The sequence below is a fragment of the Herpailurus yagouaroundi genome, unplaced genomic scaffold, assembly GCF_014898765.1.
Source record: "Herpailurus yagouaroundi ecotype Mexico unplaced genomic scaffold, PumYag 162, whole genome shotgun sequence".
NCBI classification, from domain to species: domain Eukaryota; kingdom Metazoa; phylum Chordata; class Mammalia; order Carnivora; family Felidae; genus Herpailurus; species Herpailurus yagouaroundi.
Window position 1 is genome coordinate 3618844 of NW_024412403.1, and position 17616 is coordinate 3636459.

At 53.5% G+C, this 17616-nt stretch overlaps 1 protein-coding gene across 6 annotated transcripts in view; it reads right to left on the reverse strand.

Annotated features, from left to right (window-relative positions):
* SLC37A1 (solute carrier family 37 member 1) overlaps positions 1–17616 on the reverse strand; it is an 87281-nt gene that overhangs the window by 69185 nt on the left and 480 nt on the right. The window contains exon 1 of one of the 6 annotated variants that reach the window (XM_040483841.1): positions 13559–13627. The exons of 1 other annotated variant lie outside the window; for it this stretch is intronic. The gene's annotated coding sequence lies outside the window, so the exon portion shown is untranslated. Of the gene's footprint in view, positions 1–21; positions 144–9667; positions 9730–13558; positions 13628–17616 lie in introns of those variants that run through there. 4 more of the 6 variants (XM_040483844.1, XM_040483842.1, XM_040483840.1 and 1 more) reach the window with 4 other exon arrangements.

The window sequence follows — 17616 nt, forward strand, 5'->3', positions numbered from 1 at the left end:
AGCCCTGTCCCCGTGCCTCACCTGCGCCGCAGCCCGACCCGGCCGCCGCGGGCGCTTCCTGCTCGCGACTTCCTGGGGCGGCGCACGGAGGCCCCGCCGGCCCCGCCGCCCCTTTCACTTTCCTGCGGGCCGTGGGGCGCCGGGGCCCGGGCGGCGGCGGGAGGCGCGGCCCTCCCTCTCCGGCTCATCCCCCTCCTCCGATCCTCCCCTCCCTCCCTCGATCCACGCCTCAGCCCGGGCCCCGGGGCGCGTCCAGGGTCCCAAACAGCCCCGGGGGCGCCCCCACGCGAGCGGCGCTGCCGGCCCGCCGGCTGCGGGGGCCCCCAGGCCATCCCCCCGGGCGTATTTCGGCGGCCGTCCTGTGTCCTTGCACCTGCCGGCCGGCTCACGGGCATTCATTGGCTTGTTCTCCACCGGCCAACGGGGAGTCCCACCCTGGGCCCTTAGTCCTCAAGGTAGATCTTGCCGACCAGCAGCAAAGAGACAAAGCGACGCGTCCCGCGGGAAGGCCCAGCGCTAAAAAGGGCGTGCCTTGGGCTACTGGCCTTTATTCCTATAGTCCCTTCTCAAGGGTCAGAATCAGGAAAGTAGCATTGTATTAAGTGAAAGTGGGGTCCACGGAGAGGCTCTGCTGAGCCTTCTTTTATCACGTCTGGATGCGCATGACCCACGGCAGCTCACAGGGTTAGCCGGACAAGCCCAGCCTGGCTCCAGTCACCTGCACCCGTTTGCACTTGCTGGTGTCTTCACACATGGTCCCCGTGCCCCCCCCCCCCCGCCCCGCCCCAACAATTGTCCTCTGCATCCCGCTCTCACTTTTGGCCCACAACTGACCTTGGGCAGCCGCCAGAGGGCCCCATGATGTTCCTACAGCACCCACAGAGCACCCTCTGTAGGCACAGAGCATCCAAGCCCAACTCCCAGAGGAGCACCTCCCAGGAAGAGCAAAGCGCAGCAGAAAACACATCTTGCTGATGAAATTCCAGGAAGTGGCTGCCCCCAGCTAAAACTAAAAACAATGCTTAGGGCTAAAACAATCCAGGGCCTCCCTGTGAAAACCTTGAGGTCTGTAGGGACAGCGGCCCTCACCGACCTGCCCTGCCCCGCCCAACATCTCCCTCGGGCCAGCTCCCTCCTCCCCTGCCAGGCTCGCGGTTTCCCCTGGGGCCCCGTTCTGTTTCTAGAACACGGTTATCCTTTTCTGTTGGCTGAGTTGACTTGTGTCCAACGCACGGCCTACTTGGCTTTTGCAAAGGTTCTCCATGCAGAAAGGAAACGTGCCGGCTGCAGGTGGCCCCGGGGTTCGGCCACAGGACACCTGCTGGGGATGGCCGCAGGCCCCTCAACGTCTCTCTCCCTTTGGCAGGGTCTCTGTCTGCCAGTCCCTTCTCCCTTTCCTGACTCTCCGTTCTGAGTGAGCCCCAAACCCGCCCAGTGTGGCTCCCAGCTCGTCCTAGGTCACCCCTCCTCTGGTACTCCTGCAGGGTCTGCTCAGGGCTCCTTGTCTGTCACTGAACGTGTGCATCATCTGTCCCGTCCCCCCACTTCTAGGCTCTCCCTCAGGCACCCACTCTCCCAGCTGCACCAAATCGCCCTCCTGAAGCAGCTGGGATCCTGTCATTCCCAACGAAAACCCTTCACGACGCCCCTTGGCCCGCAGGAACACGACCTGGTCCTTTAGTAGCGGGACAACAGGCCTGACCCGCGCTTACAGCTTCCTGCCCAAGCTTTGTCACTTCCAAGAGGCGTGCTTTCTCCCACACAAGGCCGTTTCTGCCTTGCCCTCCGACCTCAGCCGGTCCCGGTGGGCTCAAACTCTGCGAGCTGGATCCACTCTCTCCGTCTTCCTAGTCTGCGCTGCGTTTCCTGGGGGCAGTAGAGACCAGTTTATCCTGACTTATCACCAGGAACTGGTCCCAGTTATTTCTAAATCTACCTCCTGGCCCCCGGCCTGGGGTTGGAGAGATTCTCGGGGTCCAGCCCTGACTCAGAAGACACCAGTCTCTGTTTGCCAGCCGCGTGAAGGAGTGCGGTGCCACAGGGATGGCGTCTCCTGACGGTGTTCACAACATCTCCTCTCAGAGAAAGTGGTATTTGTGTGGCACACGGAAAAACCGGAGGGAGCCGGGGCGGTCTTCATGGTGTTTGCTGAGAGTGTTAGTCTTTTAATTTTAGAAACGATGACAATATTTATCTTTTATAAAATATTAATCGGGTATGCGATCATAAGAAACACCTAAAAATGTATTAGGGGACATAATCAATTTGTGTCAAACTCCCCAAATCAGACAGGTCACACTTTGAAATGAAAACCCGTGACTGCTTCACGATGAGAACGCACCGGGCTTGACGGTGAAGACGCCGCACGCAGGTCCTGGACGGAGGGTGCAGCTGCACGTCACCACTGAGACGCTTTCTTTGTGCGACCAGATAATTTTAAAGCCCTTTGTTGCCATCGCAGATCTTACAACAGTTGAAATTGTAAAGAATCTAACAGCTCTTCCTTCTCTTTCATTGACACGTCATGTGGAAATTTCTTAGGAGAACAGAAAGAATTCCAATGCACTTGAACTTCTCATACCCAGCATTTCCAAACCATGACCAGGCGCGCCAGGCCACAGGCGGTGTGCCCTCGGGGGGCCACTGACACAGCCAAGGACCAGGGCTCCACACGGACGAACCCAGGGCGGCCAGACTTGGGGCTGGTCAGCTGAACACACCTCGCCTGGTGGGGGGGGGGGGGGAATGGCCTCTGCTTTAACCCCAAACTTCCATGCTTGCTGTCAATGTTTTGATGCTATTTCGGTGAAAGAGCCACAGACCAAACGAGGGGCAAGCTCTTTCTTATCCAACAGATGCTTACTGCTTGCCTAGAGCGGCCAGCCCTGTGCCAGGCACTGAGGCCTCCAAGTCAGCAAGGGGCCTTGACTCTGAAAAGTTCATAGAGCAAGAGGCCAGGTGCGCTCCAAAGCAAATCGACGTGAGCGTGAGGAAGGGGCATTTCTTAGGGCCGCCGTGACCAAGTACCTCAAACTGGGTAGCTTCGAACGGCCGAAGTTTATGGTCTCCCAGCTCTGGAGGCCGGAAGTCTAAGATCAAGGCTGTGCTCCCTCTGAAGCCTCCAGGGAAGAATCTGCTTCGGGCCTTTCTCTTAGCTTCCGGGGTTGCCGGCAATCCCGGGGTTTCTCGGCTTGCGGACGCCAGGCTCCGAGCTACCGGTCGTCGCGCTGCGTCCCCATGTCTCCCCTCTTACGAGGACACCAGTCGTTGGATTTCGGGCGCACCCCGCTCCAACATGACCTCATCCTAACTATTTACATCTGCAGCCTCATTTTCACGTCAGGTCACGTTCTGAGGCTCCAGCAAGGACGAGGATGTGTGCGGCAGGGGCAGAGCCTGGTACGGGGGGCGTTCCGTAAGTTCGAGCAGGGCACAGGGTGTAGGGAAACCAATGGGGGAATGCATCCTTAGGCTAGCAACATCAGGAAGCTGCTGGCACGCACGGCAGGCGGAGCTGAGGCTGTGGCCAGAGGTGCTCGGCAGGAGGGGGCTGGGGCTTGGGAGCGGGGGTGACTGCTGTCTGGCGGTGGCCTGGCAGGGACCGAGCAGGGAGTGAGCAGTCCTCTCTCTCAAGTCCTACTCTCCCACTGACCCAAGCCAAGAGGCAGGCAGAGGCGACGGGGCCCCACTGCCACAGCACGGCTCTGGGAGGCAGAGACAGACGTGATGCTCAGAGAGCACCCGGCTAGGGAACATGTCACACAGATAACCAGCGATCACAGCGCTGTTACACGTGATAACAGGGGGCATACAGGGTGCAAGAGAGCCGCTCCTGTGGCTGTCTGGGCCCGAGATATGGCTGCTGGGGAGCACGGGTTGGAGAAAGATCTACGAGACCAGAGGAAGGAGGCAATGGAGAGATAGGAGCCGGGGCTGGCCCCCACATGCCCGACTTGGGCAGCTAAGTGAGTGGCGGAGTCACTAGGGAGACACGGATGCGGGACACAGACTTGGGGGGCAGGTGGGAGAGGAACATATTTGTACTTGTTGAGCATTTGGCCCAGGGGACCCGTCAGTGCAGATGCTGACCGGGGCTGGATGTGTGGTTTTAGAGTCTCTGGAAGAATCCCAGGCTGGTGGGGGCGGCTGGGTGTGGACAGCAATGCACAGCAGCGGAGAAGCTCGCCCAGGCAGGAGGCTAAGACGGAACCCAGGGGGGCCAACATTTAGGGGCCGGACAGAGAGGAGAAGCTGGAAGCCGCGGACACAGTGGTGGGAGAGGCCGGCAGGCGGTGATGTCCAAGGGCCCAAGGAAGGCAGTTTCCAGAAGGGGAGGGAGAGGGCCAGATGCAGCACAGGAGTCAGGGTTTACAGGCTTGGCCCAGAAGGTGGGGACTGAAGCTTCCAGGGGGGCGGGCAGACCTTCGTAGGGGACTGAGTGGGAGCAGGAAGCAGAGGCCACATAAAGCAGACAGAGCATTTCAGGAGGGTTTGCTGAGCCTGGGAGGAGAGAGAAGGACCCAAAGCTGGAGGAGGACCCGGGGAGGAGGAAGGGCACGTTTGAGGCGTCTGGACGTTTCCAAGCACAGGTGGAAGGGGACAGGACATGAGAGTGAAGCCCGTGGGCCCATCCTGCACTTCATCCACTGCCAACACGCGGCCGACTGCGCCTCCTCCTTCTGTCGACCCCCTTCCCATCCCAGGACCATTCTGCCGCAAATCCCAGACACGGCCGTATTTCATCGGCAAATTTTCAGGATGTATCTCTAAAACATAGGGTTTTAAACACCACCACCACCCCATCGTCGTGACTCCCCAAACAAGAATAATCCCCATAATAGCATCAAATACCCAGCCTGTGCTCTGTCCTCCCTGACTCCCTACATTCTCACTATTGTATTTGTTTTTAAAGTGTGTCCATTTGAGGGAGAGAGAGAGAGAGAGAGAGGGAGAGAGAGAGCAAGGGAGGAGCAGAGAGAGGGAGAGGGAGAATCCCAAGCAGGCTCCATGCTGCCTGTGCAGTCCAACGCGGGGCTTGAACCCAGGAACCGTGATACCATGACCCGAGCCTAAATCCAGAGTCAACGCTTAACTGACTGAGCCACCCCGGCAGGCACCCCGCTATCGTGTCTGTTTTTAAATGGGGTTCCAAACAGTCCACATGCGCCTTGTCCTGATGTGTCCCCCAGGTCTCCCCATCTGGAGGTTTGCCCTGCACCTCCGTCTCTGCCCCCGCGCTCTGGTCGCAGAGTCCGGGCCGTCTGTCCCGCAGCCTCCCACACCGTGCGGTGCAGATTCCGTCTTCGCGATGTGGTCCCAACATGTCGTTTTTGCTCCCTGCCCTTCCTGAGCTGGGTGGCGAGGCCTCGAGGCAGGGGCAGATTCGGGCAGTGAGGAGCACAGCAAGCACGACAGCAGATGTCCCCGGCCCGAGCCGGTTAGTCACCGGGGGTGGGAATCGCAGGAGCAGTGAAACTGTGAGGTCCTCACCCCGTGACGTCTTCCTGTGGGCAGCATGCGTCCACAAGGACGGGCCTCCCCTCACCAATTATTTAGCTCTGAGGCGCGGTGCATACAGGCAAGGAGGAATAAATGCGGAACTCCTTAGTGGCCAGTTTGCAAAATAAGGTGTAGGTCTTCTAGCATTCTTCCCCACCAGTTTCTTCCCGCTTTGTTTTGCCCTTTTGTTACGCGCATGGTGGCCGGCGCTGGCTGTGCTCTGACCCGCTGCCTCGCCCCCCTCATTCACCCGTTCCGGCCTCTTCTCGTTGGCTCCCGACTCCTTCCGCCACGACCTGGTCCCGATAGCGTCCTTGCTTTCTAGTGTGACAACACGTTCTGGGCTCACCTCACACGTCTGCCCCAGACCCGGAACCAGCCACTTCTCTCAGGAGACACCGTCCTACAGAAGCCACCAGAGGGAGTGGGAGTCCATACGCACAGGACTGGGGGCTGTCAGCTTAAAGGACACAGGGCCCTCCAGGGGCAGAAAGACAGGAATCCAAAACGCGCGGAGGAATGAGCCTCGGGATGGGGACGGGACAGATGGAGACAGAGATCATTTTGTGGGCGGGAAGGCGGGAGGTGAGAGTTATCTGCTCTCCCTTCTTGCAGAAGGTAAAGTCGGGGGCTGAAAGTGAAGAGGGAGGAGGTGGCCTCTGGTGTTTGGGGACAATCCAGAGGATTTAGCGGAAGGGCAGCAATCGCTGGGGGAGGGCAGCAGGTGCCGAGAGACAGAAAATAACGAGATCACGAATTTCTATTGGTGCCAATCTGTGCGCGTGGAGTGAGAGTGTCTGTGACCCGAGTGGCCCCGAGGGAGGACGAGGGTGGGCAGATCCGACCTGAGGGGTCAGCTTTTGTCACCCCCCCCCCCAATTTGCGGGGAGGAGTCACTCCACCTACTGGGAGGTTCTGTCCTTCATGACCAAGAACGGGAGAATGAGACCCTACTGTGTGTAAAATAAGCCCTGTGCTCGGGGGGCTGGGGTTGCGATGAGAAGTAAGGCTTAAAACAAGGGCCTCCAGTCCAAGAGAACTCGAGTCTGCGGAACGGGAACCGGGAGGTGAGGCCAGGACGCTCCAGGGAAGGAGCAGAGGCAGACGTTCCCAGAGAAGGCCTCCCTGGAGACAGCTCTGGCGATTCTGGGCTTCGGAGCTTGAGGAAGCATCCAAGCATGAACCATTGTGAGAGAGGTAGAATCAGCGGGGCTCACTTAACTCGGAGAAGAGAAGCTTCATTTTATCTGCACTCATCAAAAACTCAGAACTCTGGCAGCTCTGGGGCGCTCGGCGGTGAGCGAGGTGCTCTCTGCTCAATTATCCGCGTTGTTGCTAACGAACAGAATGGACGGCGGCGCCCCGTCCTTACTGGAGGGGCACCCTGGGAACATCGCCTTACCCTCCCGAGCGCCAGCTCTCACCCGTGGTTCCCTGGGGCTGACGTGAGGGCGAAGGAGGTCACGTGTTAGGATGGCACCTGGGTAGAGATGGTTTTTTTTACCTGTTTGTCCACCGTGAATCCTTAGCACCTAGAATCGAGCCCGGCACACAGGGGACCCTGGCTGAACCCTGGACACTGACTGGTCACAAGCGTGCAGTGGCTCCACCGTAAATACTGGCAAACACAGCACATCGGCACGAATGCGTAACGGTTCCCAGACACACACTGGGCGCTGGGTAAGAGGGAACTACATAGTCCCTCTCTGCAGCTTATTTTGTGGGTTTGCCAGTTTCTTCTAAAAATGGAGTTCGGGGCACCTGGGTGGCTCGGTCGGTCAAGTGTCCGACTCTTGGTTTCAGCTCGGGTCAAGATCTCACAGTTTCGTAAGTCTGAGCCCCACGTTGGGCTCTGCGCTGACGGTAAGGAGCCTGCTTGGGATTCGCTCTCTGCCCCTCCCTAATCACACCGTCTCGGTCTCTCTTGAAATAAATAAAGAATCCTAAAAAATGTTTAAATTAAAATAAAATAAAAATGGAATTTGACTTCCTGCCCCCAATCTTTAACGTAAGTCGTGTTAAGGTTCGGCTCGGGGGCATAGAGCTAATAGAGGTTTTAAAACCAAATGTGCTACAGGGCGCCTATGTGTTCCTTCACAGCCATCCCCCTGCTGGCAGACACGGGCGCATCTGTGAGGGGACGTGCAGTGTGACACGTCAGTGGCCGGGTACCAAAGAGTGGCCCGGCTGCCTGTGCCCACCTTCCTCCCGCAAGCAGGCTCCTCGCGATCACCGCTGGGCCGATCAGCACTTACTGGATGTGCCACTGTGGAATGTTCCTGAACGTGTTTATACCTCAGTGTTTCCTCCTCTAAGGCAGGGTCACTGAGCACTTCTCTGTGTAAGACACTGTCCCTGTTACACAGAGGGCAAGGACAGGGCGCTGACCATCTAGCTGGCATGAAACAACAGAGAACCTCAAGCCACGAAACCCCCAAACCCCCCCAAAGATCCTTAAACAGGTTACACATTTTCTAGTTTTAACTTAAAAAAATGTTAAAAGTGCTTTAGAAAAAACAATCATGCATTTTGTTGATATCCCAACTTTTGTGAATCAAACAGGATTCTGAACATTCTACGGAGCCAATCAAAGGAGCGCGCTGGTGAGATGAAGCCGTCTTCGCCCAACTGACCTTGCTTAATAGACGTGGGATTTTACATTTCCATCCCGTTTCGGTGGGGAAACTTCTAGGGTCCCCACGCTGAGAACCTGCCCCTTTTGCCAGAAACGGCGGCAGTGGCACGGGTGGCGACCAGGGCCCCCGGGGTGGCCCACAGGGGGTCCCAGCCAGGATTTCAGTGCCAAGTTGTAGTGCTCACGTGGTGTTTCAACCCTCTGTGGCTCTCCTCTTTGTGGAGGAGGAGGGAAATGATCCCGCAGCTCTCCTGACTACTAACTGTGCTTGGCCCCCAGCCTTTTAGAGGCTTCTCCTAGCAGCTGGATCATTAAAGACCAGGCCCGGGAGGGAGAGACAGACACAGTTACACGCAGGTATACCGGGGCCCGAAGCAGATGCGAGGCTCGCACCCAGAGCCGAGGAAGCACTTTTGATGGTCGCTCCAGAGTAGGGATTGAAGGGGGTGCCCAGAAAAGACAGCTGAAAAGGTATTTCCTTAAAAACGTAAAGGAGTATAATCTCCTTAAGGAATGCTCCATACCTCCTTCAAACTTGTATAAAACATTTCCACTCATTCTTTTATCAAACCTTGACTGAATGAAGATAATTTTGACATATCCTCAAGGCAAAACATTGTTTGGTCATTTAAAACACTTCTGAAGTGGGGCGCCTGGGTGGCTCAGTCGGTTGAGTGTCCGACTTCGGCTCAGGTCATGATCTCACAGCTCATGACTTTGAGTCCCGCGTCAGGCTCTGTGCTGACAGCTCAGAGCCTGGAGCCTGCTTCGGATTCTGTGTCTCCCTCTCTCTCTCTGCCCCAACCCACTTGCATTCTGCCTCTGTCTCTCTCAAAAATAAACATTAAAAAAAATTTCAAACACTTCTGAAGAAGCTCTGACACGTGTGCCATAGAAGGTACATGGTAATGGCAAGTGAGAAATGAAAGCATTCCCATCAAGTGCAAATATCTGTGCATTTAAAAAGCCTGGAAGGATTCACGCCAAAATGCCAGGAACGGCCGGACCTGGGAGGCAAGGTTCCTGGTAGTCTTTCCTTTCTTCTTTATACTTCACTGCATTTTACCCACTTTGCAAAAAACACTTAGTAATTTTTAATAATTTGAGCCTTGACCTTGTATCAGGCTCTGTGCTAGACTATGGGGGTCAAGGCCCTGGGAGCACTTAGGGAGGCAGACCTGGAGGCACCAGTCACGATTGTGGCAGGAACGCAACAGAAGGGAGGGGGACCCAGGGGCTCGAAGCAGGTAGGAAAGCAGCCCCCCAGGAGGCTGCGTCTGGGTAGGGTATTCAAGGTGAAGAGAAACATGAGAACCGGGAATCGCGTTTCAGAAAGAGAGAACAGCATATACTGATCTAGGAGGGCGTCCTGGAGAAAAATGATCTAAAAAATTAACAGTAGCTCATGTAGGTGAAGAATAAGCCTTTGGCGGAAAAGTGCTTGTCCTCACGAACACTCCGGGAAATGCAAAGTAAAAGCACCATGAGATGCCCTTTTGCCCATCAAATTAGCAAAGGAGAGAAATGACTTACAGTAGGCACGGGTTCGGCGGGCAGCAGTCGCCGGGCTGGAGAGCGGGGCGGGGCCGGCCATTCTAGGAGGCAACACGGTAGTGCGCATTTAGTCTCCACGTTCCTCCCTCTGGTTGGTGAACCCTCAACCCGCACACAACCAAATCGCACACAGGTGGATTTGAGGTGTGGACAGAGACCTATGCACGCAGATATTCACACGGATACATTTCTTCATTTGGGGGAGTGGGTTCAGGGTGACCACTGCATCACTTTGCTACATCGCTGGCATGTGGGAACACGTTATTCTTCCGGATTCTTCCGGACGGAGCGAAGAGTATGTGGTCAGTGATTTAAAAGCCCGAGCGAAATATACACGTTCCATTTCTACCGCACGGGGCGTTTCCAGAGCATCTCATCCTCATTATCTTTGGTTCTCATGACCTTTCTGCAAGTTGGGCAGGACAAGCCTCGTCGCGGCAGAAGTCACTCAGCTCGCAGGCTCCTCCCTGCACCTTGCTCAGAGAGCCTGATGCATCCTTAGGTCCTGCAGGGTGCAGCCCCTTGTCCCTGGAGATCTCCCTCCACCATCACTGGCCACACCAACGTCATCTGTGACGGCAGAGTAGGACCCATCTTACATATCCACTAGGACAGAGGAGTGACATCTTTTTTAGAATAGGGGTCCAAGATGAAGCCACGAAGCATCAGAGTTTTGGTAATTTTTTTTTCATAGCATAGATTAATGTTGAATTCGTCCTAAATGGTCTCCACATTTTCCTCCTTTCCTCAGAGCCCCCTAGTACCCAACCCAGGGGCCCCGCACACACACACACACACACACACACACACACACTGCTACAATTACTTCACGAATGTACTGAGAGGGCCCCTGGGAAATCAAACCTGATTTCAGAGGGGTAAAAAACCCAGCTCATAAAGCAGAAGAAAAAAAGAATAAAAACTGGATGTACTTTCCTCTTCTTTCTCTTTTCCAAGTGTTGCGTAACTTCCAGTGCTGTTGCAAAATGATACCTAACATTCAGTTTGATCAGCTTGTGTTGACTGAACGCTTACTGTGTGCTGGGTGGTGAGAGCAGAGCACAGAGGAGCCGCAGCTCTTCCCCTGAGTTGCTGTCCAGCAGACAAGGCCAGTCTGCACAATTTCCAGACATCTCGCCTCCACCCCGGCTGACTCCACTAACCTCCCCGCCCCCCCATGCACATTACTGAATGGTTTCGCTTCCTGGGTGGTCAGGAATTCGTTTTTGTCTCTTGATGACACGATTCTCAACATCCCTCATTAAAGCACATAACTCAGGCAGGTGTGTCTGTTTGTTTCTTCTTTGCTGACTGCCATCTGCATGAGAGAGGCATGACTTCAAGCTGTTCAAAGAGCCACTTGCGCTTAAGAATCTACAAGTCAAGGGCAGCCTGGGCGGCTCACAGTTAGGTGTCTGAATCTCAGTTTCCGGCTCAGGTCATGATCTCATGGCTCCTGAAGTGCAGCCCCACCTTGGGCTCTGCGCTGATAGCACAGAGCCTGCTTGGGATTCTGTCTCCCCCCCCCCCTCTGCCCCTCTCCTGCTCACGCTCTCTCTCTCAAAATAAAGAAATAAATGTTAAAAAGAGAACCTACATGTCTATATATTTCCAGAAACTGCAGTCTCTTCCTGCCCTCAGGTGTATTAGCACTAATGAATACGAGCATATTCAGTGAAATCTCTTCATCACAGCCTAACTCTGATCCTCACAATTACCTGGCTGACACCTCGGCAGTTTGATCCCTCTTTAGGAAGAAACGACAATTGAAGATAATTAAGATAAATTGGAGTCAAAAGTTCACCAAAGACCTACCGATAGAAGGTGCTTAGCTTACTACACAGTTAACACAGAATACTTATTAATAATAGCTTGCAGGGGCGCCTGGGTGGCTCAGTCGGTTGGGCGTCCGACTTCGGCTCGGGTCATGATCTCACGGTCCGTGAGTTCGAGCCCCGCGTCGGGCTCTGTGCTGACAGCTCAGAGCCTGGAGCCTTCTTCGGATTCTGTGTCTCCCTCTCTCTCTGACCCTCCCCCGTTCATGCTCTGTCTCTCTCTGTCTCAAAAATAAATAAACGTTAAAAAAAATTAAAAAAAAAATAATAGCTTTCATTTACTAAGCACTCCCCACTGGGCTGAGCTCATCAGAAACATTTTATTCAGACATGGCAACGGCCCTAAGAGGGCAGTTAGCTAGATCTCCATTTTAAACATGGACAAACTGACCAGAAAGAAGTAAACAGAGCTAGGGTTCCAACCCTGCATCTGACTCCTATCCACTAAATGTCATTAAAAGTCTTATTTTTATTTTTTTTTAATGTTTATTTATTTTTGAGACAGAGAGAAAGAGAGAGAGAGCGCCAGCAGGCGAGGGGCAGAGAGAGAGGGAGATACAGAATCCTAAACAAGCTCCAGGCTCTGAGCCGTCAGCACAGAGCTTGACGCGGAGCTTGAACCTACGAACTGTGAGATCATGACCTGAGCCAAAGTCTGAGGCTTAACCAACTGAGCTACCCAGGCGCCCCTAAAATCTTTTATTTTTTAAAAAAAAGAACTTGCAGGGGCGCCTGGGTGGCGCAGTCGGTTAAGCGTCCGACTTCAGCCAGGTCACGATCTCGCGGTCCATGAGTTCGAGCCCCGCGTCGGGCTCTGGGCTGATGGCTCAGAGCCTGGAGCCTGTTTCTGATTCTGTGTCTCCCTCTCTCTCTGCCCCTCCCCCGTTCATGCTCTGTCTCTCTCTGTCCCAAAAAAATAAATAAACGTTAAAAAAAAAAATTAAAAAAAAAAGAACTTGCAATTCCTGTTTTTAAAATATCTATCTGTTGGAGGGGGGGCTGGGTAGCTTAATTGGGTTAAATGACTCGACTTTGGCTGAGGTCATGATTTCACAGTTTGTGAGATCGACCCCTGTGTCAGGCTCCACACTGACAGCGTGGAACCTGCTTGGGATTCTGTCTCTTCCTCTCTCTCTCTCTGCCCTTCCCCCTCCTTCTAAAAAAAAAAAAAAAAAAGTTGCAATTCCTATTTTAGAATGTTTTTTCATTCTTTATTTTTGAGAGACAACGAGACAGAATGCGAGTGGAGGAGGAAGAGACAGAGAGGGAGACACAGAATCCAAAGTGGGATCCAGGCTCTGGGTGGGATGCGGGACTTGAACGCACAAACCACAAGGTCATGACCTGAGCAAGTCAGAGGCTTAACCGACTGAGCCACCCAGGCGCCCCCGCAACTCCCGTTTTTAAAATAGCTATACATCTACATCTGTATACCCACATATCTGTATCTACGTACCTATATCTGTACATGTATGGTCATATGTGGGTATACCTGTAACACATGCATACGTTTCCAAGAATATAAGCAATTTTAATACACAGCCTGACGTTTCCATAATTGAGATGGGTCTCAGTTCATTTTGTTGCTTATTCTCTGAGCGGCTGCCGCAAAGGCAACACAACAAAACAGGCCTGCCGGCATGCCTCCCACCGTCCTCAGTTCTTAGGGCTTCCCATGCAGGGTCCTGAAGAGCTCAGAAGGGACGGCTCGGGGACTCCCCCAGTTGCCATGGCAACCGCCAGGCCTCCAGCCCTCCGCTCAGAAGTGGGTCAGAAAGGTGTGCACGGTTGGGTAACAGACCCCCAGGAGGGCTTCCAAGAGCCCTCTCCCCCCTGCTCGGGAGCACCCCCACGCGAGGGGCTCGGGGCACCCGCTCCAGTCGGGCCCCTGTGCTCTCGTTCTTTGTTTTGGAGGAGGGTAGGTGGGTAGAGAGGTGGCCTCCGTCACCCACGCGGGGGGGAAGGGGCAGAAGAGGATTTCCTACCCGAGAAAGGGAGCTGGGCGGACCCGTGGGCGCGCCCCGTCCGCACTCACCCGAGGCCCCGCCGGCCGCGCCCGCCCGTCTTCACGGAGCGCCGCCTCTGCGCAAGCCCGCCGCGGGGGTGGATGGGAAATCCCTCGTGGGGGATGCTGGGAAGAGCTCCCTGGGGGATGATGGGAAACGCCGGGTGGCGGGTGTCGGGGAAGGCCGGCTGGGGCGCGACGGGAGACCCTTGCGGGAGAATTACGGGAAGGGCCTCCCTGAAAAGGTTTTGAAGGAGTAGAGGAGGATTTCTTCCTTTTTTTCCCTCCTGGTGATGGCCTCACCTTTTTGCCCCTCGTTCCCCCAAAGAAAGGCAAAGGATGAGTTAAGCGAGCATTTTGAAGGCCTTCGGACTTTGAGGGCGCTGCTCTTGTGATCGCCGGGCACTTCGGGGTCACCTGGGAGTTAGGGGTCAAGCTGCCAGGAACCGGCTTGGCCCGATGAAGTCTTCCCGGGACTCCCCAGGTCTCCTGCGAGGGAGAGAGCCTGATCTGAGCCAGGGAACGCTTCTGGAAGGAGGAGTTTGGATCAGGTCCCGTGTTGCTGTGGGAGGCTGGGGAGGCGGCCCTGCTGTCACCCGGTATTGCTTTATTTGGACACTTGCTAAACCTGCCGTGTAGTGAAATTACTGTAGATTGAAAGATGGGGGGAGGGGGAACTCTGACTACTGTGCGTGGGACAAAAGTTGTAAATTTTAGGGTTCACCAGTGCTATGGCCAGATACCCAGCTGCTTACTAACGATGTGATCCAGAACAGGGTTTGTTTATGCCACTTGCTGTATTTTTTCCAATCTAAAGCGTATTGAGCCAGTGGTTCTCTGCTTGGTAGATGGTTAAGACCAGTCCTCAAAAACCATAGTTACTCCTTTAAATCAGAGATCTGGGAAGCAGTAGGGGTATGAGCTTTGAACCCCGCTGGCTCTATGATCACAAGCAACGACTTTACCTCTCTGTGGCTTCCTTTCCTTAACTGTATGGTGGGGGAATGGCAGCACGGGTTTAATAAGATAATTCATATAAAACTCTTAAAACACCACCAGCCCAGGGGCGCCTGGGTGGCTCAGCGGGTTAAGTGTCTGACTTCAGCTGGTGTCATGATCTCGTGGTTCGTGAGTCTGAGGCCCACATCCGGCTCTGTGCCGACAGCTCCGAGCCTGCAGCCTGCTTCGCATTCTGTGTCTCTGCCTCTCTGCCCTTCCCCCCCCCTCAAAAATAAATAAACATTAAACAAAATTAAAAACAACAACAGAACACTGCCAGCACAAGTTGGAACTTAGCAAACCGTAGTTACTGTCATTGTTAGAGCAAATCTGAAAGTTGAGTTTCCGACAGTTTCACATGCATAAAGGCAAAAATTTATTTCCGTTACTATTATCATCACAGATGTCTAACATTAAAATATTTTTGACGTTTTATTATAAAAAGACACAATTGTACTCAGTGTGGCAACCGTCAAGCATAAAGTAGATCTTAATCATCTTTATCCCAAACACCTGACTTTTTTTTTTTACAATTTTTTTTCTTTGCAACTAACAAATAATGTTAATCGTAGGGTCTTGTGTGTTAATCAGCTTGTAAGTTGTTTCTTTGTTCAGTAAATGATGTGTTTGGGCCTGAGATTTGGTTAAGATCGCCATCTTCCATTCTGCCACTGTTTCTGAAGGAAAGGCCTGCAAAGTGTGTGTGACCTGGGAGATCTGTGGATGTTTTCCTTCTTGGATGTGGCATCCACAAGGCTGTCGGGCAAGATCAAACTCTGTTTCCTCAGCCACTCCTCCCCTACTCTGACAGCAACAACAAACGACCCACCTTGGGGTGGGTGTGTAGGGAACTTTCTATGAAGGATGTGTGATTTCTTGGTAATATTTTTGTTGTTTACATGATGTAGCTATCACAATAAATGACAATACGTTAATAAAATATTATCTCTGGTCCCCGTGGCGCCTCTTTGAGATTAGAAGGGCATATTCTCCTCAGTTTACAAAATAGGAATCCGAGCCTCAGAGGGCAGCTGAACTGCCTGAGGTCACCAAAGCCATGGGGACCCAGAATTGGAACTTGGTCAATTTGTTTTGAGTACTTAAATGGGTTTAAAGAGAGAAAACTATTGGGCTATTGTTATTGCTGAAGGTACTAAATCTCAAAAAGCAACAGTATTTAGATTTAAGCTGACACAGTTATTTGTATAACTTGCAAAAACACATTAGAAATCAGATGTATAAATGTATGATGGCCAAGTCGTATAGGAAAATAGAACTCTGATGCACAAGCTACAGCCCAGGAAACCAACCCATTATTTATAGGAACCAGCCCAAAAAGCCGGTGTGCTGTAAGTCAGGCTTGTCGGCAGTCAGTCCTCTGTCTCTACCAGCTGGTCTAGGAGCAAACCATAACTTCTGTAACAATTGGCCAGGACTTGATTAATAACTGAGCATTTTCCCTACTTCCAGCTTAGGACCAACCAGAGGGAGTCCAATTTGCACTGATAACCAATCATTTAGGGATTTCCCACTGATGAGGTTTGGGGGTGATGGTGGGGTCCAGAGCTGACGGCCAAGAAAGAATTCTTGAAGACGTCTTTGGTGCAAAAAGGTGATTTTGTTAAGACAGGACCCAAGAAAGGAAGAGCTGCCCCAGACCCTGAGAAGAGACCGGTTATATACTTGGGAGTTGAGGGAGGTAAAGTCAAGGGGAAGTTCCCAGAAGGATTTTCATATGCTAAAGAAGACTCCTAGGATATGGAGGCCTAGCTATTGTCAAGTTAAGGTTGTTTTTCCCTCTAGCAAAGCATTAGCATTAAGACAGCAGGGAGTTCCCGGAGAGACGCTGGACTCTGCCGGCCTCAAGTGGTTGTCAATGGGCTGCAGGTTAGAAGGAAATTTAATCTTACCTGCCATTTCCTTCTTGCCTTTGTTCCCTACGTCACTAATGGAGGGGGTGATGTTGGGGCTCCAGGAAACGGAGTCTTTAGGTTTCTGGAGATTAGCTATTGATAAGATTGCCTTTTTCTTGTAATTTACTAAGATATTTGTAAATAGATGGAGACTCAGGTCGTGCGGGAAGATGATCTCTACCAGTTAGCCATTTGTTTTCCGCTTTCCTTTGTTCTTGGGCAGCCAGGAGTGCCCGAGGAATGTTACACAATCCCACCTGGGGGTGGGGGGGTGTTTGCGAGGTGTCAGCTTGCCTTGTGCTCGCTCATCACCACTTCTAGTTAGCTGCCTACAGCTTCCCGGGCCAACAGCCTCTGACGGGCGCGCACCTGGAGCCTCCCTGTTCTCCACTGTCAACTTTGCCAAACCCCCTGCCTGCCTGTGAATCTCCACCAAAATGCAAATGATGGTGGCTGAGTCCCTTGCTGTAGCAAGCTCTGGATAAGTAGGCTTTGCTTGTTCTCATTTGGGTGGCTTTTCTGTATTCACACCACAAGATGGAGATTCTTTTAAGTGCAACTGATGAAGAAAGACCTCGACCATAGTTCCATCTCACCAGGCATCAAAAGGCTCAGGTGGACTGATTTCACTGGCTCGGCTGAGCACCGGCTGTGGGAAAAACACCTTTCTAGGTGCTGTGGGGGCCGATCGCTAGATGGATGGGTGGATGGATGGATGACAGGTGGGTAGATCATACATGGAGCTGAAGTCCTTTCCTCCTTCGGGTATAAAGGGGACTGCACCCATGTTCAGGGTGGAGATGGGACGTCAAACCCTGCAGGGCATCAGTGTGGAAGCGCCTCTGCGAGGAGCCGACTCCTTGCGCTTCAGGAGACGTTTATAAACATGAGAAAAGATCTCAGCGGACACATGTCTCTGGACTGCTAACGCTGAAGGGCCAGAAGGGCCCAGACAGGTGAGGAAGAGCGGGCAGGGCCCACGGAGGGACTCAAGCAGCCAAGGGGAGGGGTGGGAAGGGGCCGTGCTCAGCGCGGGGCAGAAATGAGGCCCTCTCGAGAGCTGGCCCGGTGTGTCTTCTGTGCACCAACTCTTTAGGGCCCTGGTCCAAAGGTGGCTCCACGTTACAGGATCACCCAGCCTCCAACTAAAGAGTCCCGGGACCTGTCACACGGGGC